Source organism: Carettochelys insculpta, chromosome 6, assembly GCF_033958435.1.
Source record: "Carettochelys insculpta isolate YL-2023 chromosome 6, ASM3395843v1, whole genome shotgun sequence".
Lineage (NCBI taxonomy): Eukaryota > Metazoa > Chordata > Testudines > Carettochelyidae > Carettochelys > Carettochelys insculpta.
In genome coordinates, this window is record NC_134142.1 from 36191233 (window position 1) to 36204023 (window position 12791).

A 12791-nucleotide genomic window follows, 5' to 3' on the forward strand; every position below is an offset into this window, starting at 1 on the left:
TCTCTCCAGAAGTGTGAGGCCTGGGTCACATGAAGGTTTCAACTAAAGTAAATGAGGGAGTTTCTGTAGTTTCAGGACTTAAGCAACTTAGTTTGAGGTTATGGGGCTATTAGAAGAATAGGTGGAAGAGGTTCTGTGGCTTGCAATGTGCAGGGAGTAAGTCTGGATGATCATGTTGGTCTCTTCTGACTTTAAAGCCTATGAGTACAAAAACTGCACATAAGAGAAAAATACAAAGGAGAAAACTGCCAGAATATGTTCTCCAGCTCTCTGTCCATCACACACGCTATGGGCTCGTCTACATGAGCTCCCTACTTCAAAGAGAGCATGGTAAGTAAGGTGCCAAGAGCTTATTAATGAAGTGCTACACTGCATATGCAGCACATCATTAAGCTAATTTTCCCCCCATGGCAACTTTGAAGTGTTAAAGTTCAAAGTGCTGGCTCACCTATAGCCATGGCTAACCCACCAGTATTTTGAAGTCCCTTTTGACTTCTAAGTACCCTGGGGCACTTCGAAGTACCGGCAGGTTAGCTGTGGCTTCATGCAAGCTGGCACTTTGAAGTTGCTGTAGGGGAGAAGTAGCTTAATGAAGTGCTGTATATGCGGTGCAGCACTTGATTAAAAATCACCCCACACCTTTCTTCCCATGTTCCCTTCCATGTAGGGAGCTAGCATAGACAAGCACTATTACGTCAGTTAAAGTTGATACACACTTGGGTAAAAAGTTCCATTTCTCTTTTATCTGAGCTTATTTGTCTAATCAACTCAGAGGGCAGCATAAAATAAAGGACAAAAAGTGCCTGGCCCCAAAGAACTTGAATCAACCCTATCCAGGTCTTTACTGTACAATATTATACAAATCCTTTCCTCACTTGCCAAATCAAAAGGAACTGCATTTCTTAATTCTATACTTAAAAAGAGATACTGCCACATGCTCAATTGAAACACAAATTAAAACTAGCCCACCCTTGCAGCAATTAGCTTGACATCTTTCAAACCTCTGGGGAGATGCTGCCCTATGTGCCATTCTGCATGCAAGAGAAAAAAATCTGTTTTGATATTCAATGCAAATATTGTAAACATATTAAATCCATTTTACTCAAGCCTTGTGCTGACAGATTATAACACAAAGGAATCAAATAATTCCTCCCCACCCACCCCCAGATGGAGGTGCACACTGAAAAAACTGTTTTAATGAATTCCTTTGGTTGGGCTAATCCCCTTTCTAGAATTCCTTTTCATGAACATTTGACTGATAGAGTTATGCTGCCATGAAGAAAGCTAATTTCAGAGTGGTATAACAGGATGCACAGCCAGTTCCACCTCACCCTCTTCTCAGGAATTCTTTTGCCCTCTCAAATCAGGCTCAGAGAGCTCTCAAGATTGTGTAACACCCATGTCTTTAATCACTTAAGCTTATCCCACCACTAGTAGCAAATTATAGACAGTCTTTACAGTGTATTTCTTCTCCCTCCCTTCCAAATAATCAGTCCTCAGCAAAGCTTCTAACTACCCACACCCACTGTTGGCTCCTTCCTAGCCTATATAGCCTTTGGCTCTCCAAGCTGGCAGGTGTTGCCAATCCTCAGGCCAGCATCAGGCCTTTTGCTCAGCCCCAATCTGCTCCCTTTGATTGGAGCTGACCAGGCAGGGGTTAATCAGCTGGTCTTGTGCCAATACTCTGCTACAAGTAGCTTCTGCATGTATCCTTGAAAAGAGAATTTTAAATTTGTAAGGCACACATGAGCTGTGCATGCTGCTGTTTTGACCAACACCAAAGACAGAACATAGGATAAAGTTCTACAGCCTGAGTTAATGAAGCAGGCTTTATACTTAGGGGCTGTAATAGACCCATATCCTCTGTGGATTGGGCACAGAGCCTGGAAACATAATACTAATTGACCAGAGGGTTACACTTCTTCCAGTCAAGGATAAGGTATGAGAGCATGTGGCTTATCTGATGAATCACAGCTATCTGGCACAGATTAAATTCTGAACGTTGAAGGTCTCAGATAACTCTTTATTAACATAAACAAGCAATTTTTTTTCAAATGAAGAATAAATCTGAGGTCATGGTAAAATGGGGGGGTCACCATTAAAAGAGAGTTTACAGCATCTTAGGTCATGTGTTTCTGAATTAAAAATAAAAATAAAATGGTGAAGCAAAGATGTTACAGATGCTTACATGCGCTACTTCAATTTCTCATTCCTTAAATAGCTGTTTCTCAGTTTAGCTTTGGTGGATTGTAAGCCTTGTAAAATGAAGCACTGACCACAGGAGGAACTGAAACTTATCATATTGGTTTGGAATCATATCTTTAATGACCGTTTTAGTAGAAAAGAACTTAAATCATGAAGTTTGGGTATGGATCTCAGCTCTCTTGAAGTTAAGAAAGATTTAAATTTGAGGTTTGGGTTTGAGCACATAGTCTTTATTCTCTCAAATCTTTGCTGAAACAACATTAAACTCTTCCTTCAATCCCTAATTCACTTTCCAACATAGAATCTCCTTTCCAAAATTTGGCTCTGTCATTGAACACAGATTCTGCCTATAAAGGGTTTAAGTGTTTCAGTTTTCAGCTAAGCAGAAGAGTCTTAAAGGATGGAACCTTTTGTAAGAACAACAACTTCCTCATTTCACATGAGTTTAGATTTCTTAAAGGAGCCTCATCTCTGTCAAAAATGTGGGATCTGCAACTATTGTCCTGGCACATGTCTTGTTAGGCAGAGAAAGGCTAAGGAAAAGGCTAGTTCTCTCCAGCTGTGATTATTTTTACCAACCAAAATTCAGAGGAATTGGAGGGATTAGGAAAAAAGCAACAACAAAAACTAACGAGGCACAATCCTGCACCCACTGATCCAATACTTAATTCCATGTCATTACTCCGTCTAGTCATATCCTGTGAAACACTCAAATAATTCTTGTTGTTCTTTCAAATATGAATACACCTCTTTTTAGTTTTTAGTCAAGCTATAACTACTTCATTCTTTTAAATCTCTCCATCCTCTTAAATTTTTTGTTGTTCTTTTCTGGATTGCTTCCAATTAATCACTATCTTTCTGCTACTCAGGTCCCCAGAACTAATCAAGTATTCTAGACATCGTCTCTTGACACTTCTGGCTCTGCTAGTCAATAAATAGAGAGAAAACATGCTTGTTAGTGACCTCTTTCCATGCCCCTCTCAAAAAAAAAAAAGTCTGAGCTCATATATGATTCCCCTCTATTCTATTTCAAATTCTTTTCAGCAAGAACAAACCCACATTTTTCTTCAGTGATTGCAACACACTTCACAGATGATCTCACTGGTGATGGAAACCAAACCAATGGGACTTACACAACACCTTATCACAAGACCATAAGTGAATCAAGGGACAGGACTACCCACGGGAATTGTAATGGGCCTTTGTATTTCTCCTCTACAGCACCTTTTTAAATACAGTCAGGGTCAGTTGTGTCCAGCCACAAGTAATTAAAAATGATGATTTGACACCAGTTTAAAATGAGCTTGTGGTTTCAGTCTGAATTTTAGTAGCAGAACAATAAAAGCAGGGTTGTCTAGCCTGGGGCTCAAGGCATGTGGGTTCCATTCTTGCCTGGTTGGGTGAATCTCTGTACCTCAGTTTCCCTTCTTGTAAAATGCGGATAATAATACAGCCCTTCTTTGTAAAGAACACATAGCTATTAATGAAAAGCCCTCTATGAGGGATAGTCTTATTAATAGGAGGACCAATAATAAGATGATCACAGTTCCCTTGTTGGATCTGCCACTGACTGTACAATACTAGCCGTGTCTACACTAGCCCAAAACTTTGAAATGGTCATGCAAATGGCCATTTTGAAGTTTACTAATGAAGCGCTGAAACATATATTCAGAACCTCATTAGAATGCCAGCAGCCGCAGCACTTCGAAATTGACGTGGCTTGCCACTGTGTGGCTCATCCAGATGGGGCTCCTTTTTGAAAAGACCATGGCAACTTTGAAATCCCCTTATTCCTATCTGCTGTTAGGAATAAGGGAATTTTGAAGTTCCTGGGGTCCCTTCAAAAAGAAGCCCCATCTGGACGAGCCACGCGGTGGCAAGCCACGTCAATTTCGAAGTGCCGCAGCTGCCGGCATTCTAATGCGGTGCTGAATATGTATTTCAGTGCTTCATTAGTAAACTTCGAAATGGCCATTTGCATGGCCATTTCAAAATTTTGGGATAGTGTAGACACAGGCACTGAGAAAGTAATTTTGAGGCCTATTGTGCTTGTCCCTTGTGCAGATGTGCAGAGGTGGTGGCATGGACACATGAGCTCTCCTTTTTAACATTCCTCCTCAGAGAGAAGACACAATTCGACCTCCACATGTTGATTGCAATGATGGCTTTCCGCTGAACATCTAAAGTAGAGTCAGGCTTAAGCAGTGGAAGGAGCTGACTTGAGTCAAAGAAAAACACTTCCCACATCCTGCTAAGAAGCAATTCAAGGAGCATATTCCCCATGAACCCCAGGGAACTCCATATGGTATTCTTATTTAAGTATTCATTTTGCTTTCTGAGGGACAGTCTTGTCAAGGTGATAGAGATCTGTGTTTTCTTTATAGTGTAACTGGCTCTTCAGGCAGTTCAGTAAGGTGGTCTCTTACCATGTTAAGCACAGTGTGGTCCAATTTTAGCTGGAGCCTCCAGCTACCCTCACACAAATAGTAAGTAACAGGGCTCAAAGTTAATGCTTTTTACAGCAACCATGAAGGCTAGAAAGTTAATTTTTTAATTAAAAATATAGAAAGCTGAAATTTTCCTTTAACCACATGACTCCAGGAACTGGAGCTTTAATAAAAGTATGCAATATCATCAGATTCCCAATAAAATCATGAGACTGGCAACAATGCAAGGAAGATACTGTAATCGGCTATAAAACCAGAGACTGTTTTAGAACTCGGTGTGAACATTAAGTAAATGTGACTGATCAATCCAATTATCTCTCTTGTCTCCTCACTGGAATATTTATGAAAACTCTATCCCCTTAAGCATAATGGAAGGTGAAATGAAGCCAAGCACCTAAAAACATCCCCTATTAAGATACATGGGCAGCCTGTCCCAGATATTTCACTACAAGAGTGACGAAAACGAACAAGATAAGATATCCTTTGCTGGCTAGTGTTCAGGAAGGCAAAACCTACACTGGAAAAGAACATGGTTATGCCAGTATTACTATTCAAACACAGCACTTTTTTTGTGGGGGGGTGTGAATTTCTTCATGTTTTTTCTCCCTTCTTGGGGATCCATTATTAAAATTAGGAGCTTAAGATACACCCTCTTAACATTTGCATATGTGCCACACTGCACAGGCATTCACAGAAAATTATTTGAGGTTTAACATAGAGTTGACAGATTTACCTGAGCAAATGCCCATATGTACATACAAGTTCAGGCTCAGTATTTGGAGTTGCAACACTAATATACCTCTACAGTGTTTATAACTAGATGGCTGTCACCAAAGGACTAATTGTGTTATTGTTTGGGAGCCATTAGTGTAGAGCTGATTTTTCTTGCAGTGAATCCACCTGGACCTTTCATTCTCCTACTGGGAGCACAGTCCTGTGCTTAAGAGGGATTTTTGTCCCAAGTCTTAAATAACCATTCCTCACAACACCACAGTGAGATGTTATTAACTTCACTTTGCAGACAGAGAAGCGAATTTTATTGCTGTGGATAGGGAGTGTGATTGTGGGTCCTACTACAACCATCCTACACAAGGCTGTGGAAGCAGTACCCCAGGAGCCTGGAACTGTAAGACAGCCTTGGCTACGTGACAAGCCCCTCTTCTGTAAACCTCAGGATACAGGTTACATTGCTTGTGGGGCCATGGTTCATAGTGGTGAGACAATAGTGATGCACTCTACAGCTGTTCTAAATAGGTCTGCCCATAAGCTGCTTTAGTTAGGCTGACACCACACAAGGTTTGTGCTGTGCTTCTCAGAGGCACAGCCCCAAACCTGTCCCACATCATTAAAGGGACATGCTCAAGGTCTCATCATGAGTCACTAGTGGAACCAGAATTAAAGGCACAAGTTTCCATCTTCTAGCCCCATGTTAAATCAACTAAACCACATTTCCTCTATGCTTAGTCATCCCCTTTTGAAAACTTGATTCTTAATAGCCTGAGCTGTAAATGTTCCAGATTTGCTATATTTCTTCCCTTCAGTCTCTAGAACAAACCTCAGGCAGAGTCTTTCAATGCAAGTGTAGGTCAGACACTCGGAGTCACAGCAGGAAATCCAGCTCAATTAAGGTGGTTGCAGAAATGCTTCTATTTATTGGAAGTGTGAAAGTGGACTGTGTGATTTACAAGGTTACAGTGAAATGAGTGTACAACTTCCTCTGAGGTGTAGTTCTGATAGCCTGGAAATTACTGTATTGTGGGATGGAACAATACATACTCACACCTCTGACAGGTGACAGACTACATCTTTAAGTACCTGTTATTGGAGTTGTCACAGTGCTTTCGCCTTGTTCTCTCTGGAAGTGTAAGACAAGAATATATTGAAAATTTGCACCTGACATGCAGAGAGAATCTCTATTTGTGGGGTTTTGAGTGGAACTGTGAAACCAAAGCCAGATAACTTCCTCCTACTGTAACAAAATGGGCAGTGATTGGAAAGCTTGGGTCTTGGATGTTGAGTTCATATGATTATATCAGAAGCTTAGATCCTCAAACAAATGTAGGTACCTCATGTCCACTGAAACCAATGGGAGTTAGATACCTAAATATTTGAGAATCTCAGCCAAAGTTCATAATTCTTTCTACAGCAGTCTGTAAGTGCAGTCAGAAGCTGCAGATACTATAACATGTATCATTCGAGTCAACATGCAGACATTTTATTATAATAACAATATGGTCTCTGCACACAGTAAATAATGTCAGAATTTCAGTTCAGTTCAGATGTGCAGGAAGCTTTCTAAATTGTGCTCCAATCTTTTGAATCTTAAAAAAATAAAAATGACTGGAAATCTTATGAGAAGAATAAATTTGTTTTAAGGTCTCTAGGAATTTCTGATTATATTATGGACAGAAATATTAAAACAACATTCTTCTTTACCACCAGAAGTGAACAAATAAACTGTAACAGTTTATGGACAAACTGTTCTTCTAATTATAGAATGCTTGTGATTCAATATATGATTTTCTAAAAAGTATTCATTCAAACTTTGTTTCATTACATATTCTATAAATTACTTACTGTTAAATAGCTGATTGTGCTAAACTCTGTTGCTTAGTTGTATTGGTCAGAGTAGTCATGTACAAAAGTTCTGTTCTCTACCTCAGTTGGTATAATTCCTATGATCAGATTTCTGGTGCAAATGTTCATGTGAAGAAAATTAAAATAAGCTTTACGTGAAAGCTTAAAAATCATCTTCCGAAAGGTTTTGCAAAAGTCAGTCACACAAATATGCATACACAAATATCAAGCTGTCCTGTAGCAACTCAAAGACTAACACATTTATTTATTAGGTAATGAGCTTTCATGGGTGAGAACCATTTCCTCAGATTTGGAGTGGGCAATCAGAATCCAGTGTTTATGTAGCAGGGAGAGATGAGAGAAGAGGAAGGAAGGAAAAATTAAAAAGAGGGGGTTACCTGTCACTAATAGGACCAGGTAACCTGTCCGTACAGGTCAAGGGGAAAACAGGTGGGAATGCATCCAAAGTACTTGGTATGAAAATTCAAACAGTCATTGACTTTTTTAGAGTCTTCATATACCTATGCATACAGGGCCAAATTCCCAGTTGGTGTATGGAGTACAATTCTATGTGCACTGATTAACACCAGCCTAGAACTAGGCCCACAATGGTTTGGAATTTTCATTTATAACTGTATCAAGACTCAGGACGAAAGAGATTGATTAAACAGAAAAAAGATAATGGGGAGAAATCATCCTATTCTTTTTAGAACCTTCCAAAAATTTATTTCAGGCTCCACCATAACACTGTCTAACATGTGTGCCAAAGGATTTGTTATTCTTTCAGAAGCTGTTGGCACAATTCTGTTTGTGAGGTGTAAGGCTGAAAACTAAGTAACCAATTCTGATCTCAGTTATAATGGTATCTGGTAACTTTTGAATAATTTAGCTAAGAATCTAGTCCTAAATCCTTCCAGAAAGCTAAGTACTGTTATTAGAGAATAAAGCAAACGCTTATTGTTTCATTGTTCATAATAGATATTTTTTTTTTAGCTTTTAAAATATATTATTAATTATAAGTGTTAAATTATCTTATTAATTAATATATCATTTGTGTCATGTTCTTTCTATATGTACTGGTCATTGAAAAAATTCTGCGGCCTCCGAAGTGCCTCAGAAGATGAGTGGAATGGGTAGAGAGAGGAGCTTTTATATATCAAATTATTACTGTATGCTGATATAGGTTGGTTATCAGGGATTCTTTCTCCTGAGGCCAGTCTGAAGTCCCATATCTCTGAATCCTATGCTGCTCCCACTGATGTCAATGGAAAACATTCCCATCAGTTTCAGTTAGGCTAGTTACTGTTGACAGGGTAATCTCAACAGAACCTGTGTCAAAATACTTAGGGGGCTGGAGCATATGACCTATGAAGAAATGTTGAGAGAATTGGGACTGTTTAGTGTGCAGAAGAGAAGACTGAGAGGGGACTTTATAACAGCCTTCAACTTACTGAAGGGAGGTTGCAAAGAGGCTGTTCACAGTGGTCACGGATGGCAGAACATGGAACAATGGTCTCAAGTTGCAGCTGGTAAGGTCCAGGTTGAACCTTAGGAAAAACTTTTTCACTAGGAGGGTGGTGAAGCATTGGAATGGTCTAGCCAGGGAAGTTGTGGAGTCTCCATTCCTGGAGGTGCCCTAGCTGGGCAGATCTGATGGGTTTGGTCCTGCCTAGGGCAAGGGGCTGGACTTGATGGCTTTTTTAGGTCTCTTCCAGCTCTATTGTTCTATGATTCTATGAACAGATTGAATCTTCACACAGCTTGCTCTGTCGACAAAGAACTGCCAGACTGCACTGCCCTCTGATGTCAGAAAGTGGTATGGCAGCTCTGCAAAGAGGGCTGCCCGGTAGTGGGACGTCCTCTCTATCGACAGAAGCGTCTACACTGCACTTTTGTCGGCAGTACTCTGTCCAGAGGCTGCTATTCCTCAAATTTTTGAGGGATGATACTATCCAGGAAAATACAGAGACTTTTGTCGACAGAATGCTTTAAGTGTGTAGGCGCTCCCTGAGTTATGTCAACAGAATGCCCCTTCTGTCAACAAAACTCTCTAGCGTAGACCCAGCCTTACACAGGAGTGCTCCCTTTGTTTTATTTTTGAAATATCTTGTTGAGTGATTCCCTTACAAGTTGTCATCCAAGTATTGGACAGGATGCCACCTGAGGCCTGATGTTGAAAGCATCTTTATGAACATGAGTTGACTCCTTGAAGTCACTGAGACAAGTTGCATTAGTAAGGATTGCTCACATTAGTCAGGACTGCATCATTGGGTCCCTGTTTCCCTCTCATGTTGTTACACTCTTGTTAACCGTATGCAAGGTCAGTCACATCACTTGATTTCCCCAGCCCATTTTATAATTCAAAGTATATAACCCAGCAGACTACGCAAAAGATACATGGTGAACAGTGGCAGTTCTTGAAAACATAGTTAATAAGTTGTGTCATCCCTGAGAGAATGGCAAGAAGACACAACTATAATAGAGCACTTTTGATATATTAGAAATGAAACAAAAAAGCAAATTTCCCCAACTTTCTGGGACTGATCTGAATGATGTTAGGTATAATAAGCTTAAGAACAATATTTTGAAGACATCATCCAAACTTTGGTTCCACAAAGTCAGTTGATTCTGGCAGGAAATTACTGCTGCATCGAGGGATTCTTTAAAGACTTGAATAATAAAACCAGATAATGGGCTCCGTCAGTTACTCAGGATACTTAAGTGTTTAATTTGCTGTTCAAAATGAAAATTTTGCCTGAAGTTTCAGCAAGTACTGCAGTACACCATCACACACTATAAAATTAAACAGTGGTGGTTTGATTTAGTTTGAAGTGAGGATAAAACAGAGCTGTATGTTAAAGTGACTTTCTCACTGTTCATCAACCCAAATTTTAACCTGCTTGTGGGTTTTTTTCTTCTTTTTTGTCCTTAAATCCTTTTTCAAAGTCATTGTCATTTTTTAAAAATAATATGCAGTCAGTTCTATTTTCAAAACAAAGAACTTGAATGCTCTTTTCTTCTCCAAAAGAATAAATTATTAATAGCAAAGCAGCCAGGAAGACCCCAACAGTCACAAAAATAAATGGTGCTCTGAAAGGTCCCCAGTGCATGTTCATGTTTGTATCAAGTGAAGCCCAGCAGTTTTTTTTTCAATGTGCCCACCTGTTCTGTCCCTCACTGTCCCCAACCATTTCCCTCGTCTTCTCTCTCCAGCCTTTAGGAGAAAGCCAAATACAGTCCATGTAAAGACTCACACTCATTTCAATGGTGGGTGGTCACTACTCTCTTCTTCCTTATGAATGGTACAAATCAAAATGGCACCCTGTTTCTCTGAGAGACATAATCACTCCATGTGGATGGCGACAGCATACCTCTTTGATTCACAATGGTTCAGAACAGCACTTCTAAGCCTCTTGCTTCTTTTGAACATTAAAGGGACTAGATACTCCATTACCTTTCACTAAGCTCCCCTTAGGCTTGTGAACTGTTTTCTTAAGCCTGTAGATATTTTTGTAAGATGGAAGGCTAAAGGCATAGAAAATATCCCTCACCTCCCTAAAACAGATCCTCTGTACTAAATAAATTTCAGTAAGGATAAACACATTCGCCCCGTCACAGATAATAACAATACTTAGCACTTAACAGTAACCGAACATGGTTTTCCATCTTTTGAACATTTGGTAACTAAAGAAACTACAGTTCGAAAGAAAAACATGAAAGGCAGAATTAAGACAGAAATAAAAATTAGAAAAACTTATCCAAACCCAGATGTGTGGGTAAGGCAGTTCATTAAATTTAGAATTGCTCTGAACTGTAATAAACAGCAGACACCCACCTGCCAAGAGCTGAATGTGCATGGGATCTCTTGACCTTCTACTGATGTTTATCAAATGCTTATTTTAAATGTTATTTTTAAAATAGCTTAATATCTGTTTCTCAGTATCTCAGGCACTAGAGTGAAATATGAAGATAGTGATGATGAGATTTAGGCAACGTCAGTCACTGATAATATGCTGGTAAAGTGATATGAGAGGGGCTAATAGCCTCACAAAACCCAAAGCTAAAGGAAAAAAGTATACTATTAAAACAGTGTACATGGTGAATGATTAAATGAATGCAAATAGACTTCCCCTCATGACAAGGGTTAAATCTACATGACAGGCTTTTCCCAGCAAAACTGGGCTTTTCTTGGGAAAAAACATGGAGCATCTACGGGCAAATGCACTTTGTCAACAGTTTTTTTGAGAAAACCCGGCACATCTGTCAATGGCATTATACCTCTCCCCATTCAGGTATTACGCCTCTCTCAACAGTGTTCTGTCAACAAAACAGCCGTGTAGACGCTCTGTGGCCCTTTTGTCAACAGACAGGACTTCCAGTTCACCAGGCAGCCCTGTTTACAGAGCTTCCAGTCAACCATTCTGATGAGAAAGGGACGGGCAATATGGATGCTTACTGTCGAGAGTGGATTGCTCTTTTGATCTGTTTTTATGTGTACACACAATCTGTCAATAGAAGTTTTGCTGGGAAATCCCTTCTGACAGTGACTTTTGTCGACAAAGGCTTCTAGTGTAGAAGTAGCCAAAGAGTTACAGATCACCACTGAAATATAAAAACCAGAAAAAAAGAAATGTACATAGAAAAAGAAACAGAGAAAGGGAAAGACCAGGCAGGAAGGCTTCATGGAAAACATGAGTTTCAAGGATGCGGGATCAGATTTAGCTCTTAGTCTCCACTGGAAGTACTAGGAATTCAAAAAGGGGAACTGGTTACATATTTCTGATTGTCATGCTGGCTCTATGGAAGCCCCCAAATTATTTCTATAACGGTAATAGGCCAAAGTTTAGAGGAACCGTAAGACTGCTCTAAATTCAGCCAACTGGTAGCAGACTCCAAGAGGACATTTACCATCTGAAACTAGCTGAAGCTAGCTGCTGCCCTCAGTGATCCTCAGCATACCCTGTTGTCCTGTGGTGGTGGCAAAATTAGCAGATAGAAGATTTTACCCCTTTGCAGCCCATTTGTGCCACCAAAGTAAGGCTATTTTGTAAAAGAGAGTCTGGCCTTATAGCTTTATTATACCTAGTATATTCTTTACAAAAATCTATGTTAAAAGAACATTGTTTAAGTTGTGAAGTCAAGCATTCAAAAGTTGGGAAATAAAAAATTAATGGTTGGTTGCCCATGCAAACTTGTATATCAACTCTGTGCACTGAACGAGGATAGTCAGGAAGCTCCTGAACTGCCTTTCTCTTTTCCTCACCCCAAGTGTTGGGATGCTTACTCCCATTTGATGTTCCAGGATGGGTGGCTAAGGCTATGAAGTTTTTTGAGAGGAGCCTGACTCAGCTCTCTGTCAGCAGCTTTGGAAAGGAGAGAACTCGTCCCTGTTTGGGAAGGATGGGAAGATGGAGCCAGGTCTGCGGAGGAAAATTTATTAGACGGAGAGCTTGTCTCTTTATCTTCCCCTTTCTCTCAGATCAGAGGAGTTTCTTGCTCCATTTGGTACGAGCTTTGTGGGATGGGACACTGTTGCATACCACATCTGGAGGAAGAAGGAAG

The 12791-nt window shown here is 40.0% G+C and overlaps 1 protein-coding gene across 5 annotated transcripts in view; it reads right to left on the reverse strand.

Moving 5' to 3' along the window:
* The window catches only part of FLRT2 (fibronectin leucine rich transmembrane protein 2), a 77068-nt gene that overhangs the window by 27563 nt on the left and 36714 nt on the right, over positions 1 to 12791 (reverse strand). The window contains exon 2 of one of the 5 annotated variants that reach the window (XM_074996656.1): positions 6468 to 6507. The exons of the other annotated variants lie outside the window; for them this stretch is intronic. The gene's annotated coding sequence lies outside the window, so the exon portion shown is untranslated. The remainder of the gene's footprint in view (positions 1 to 6467; positions 6508 to 12791) is intronic. 5 annotated transcript variants of the gene reach the window in all.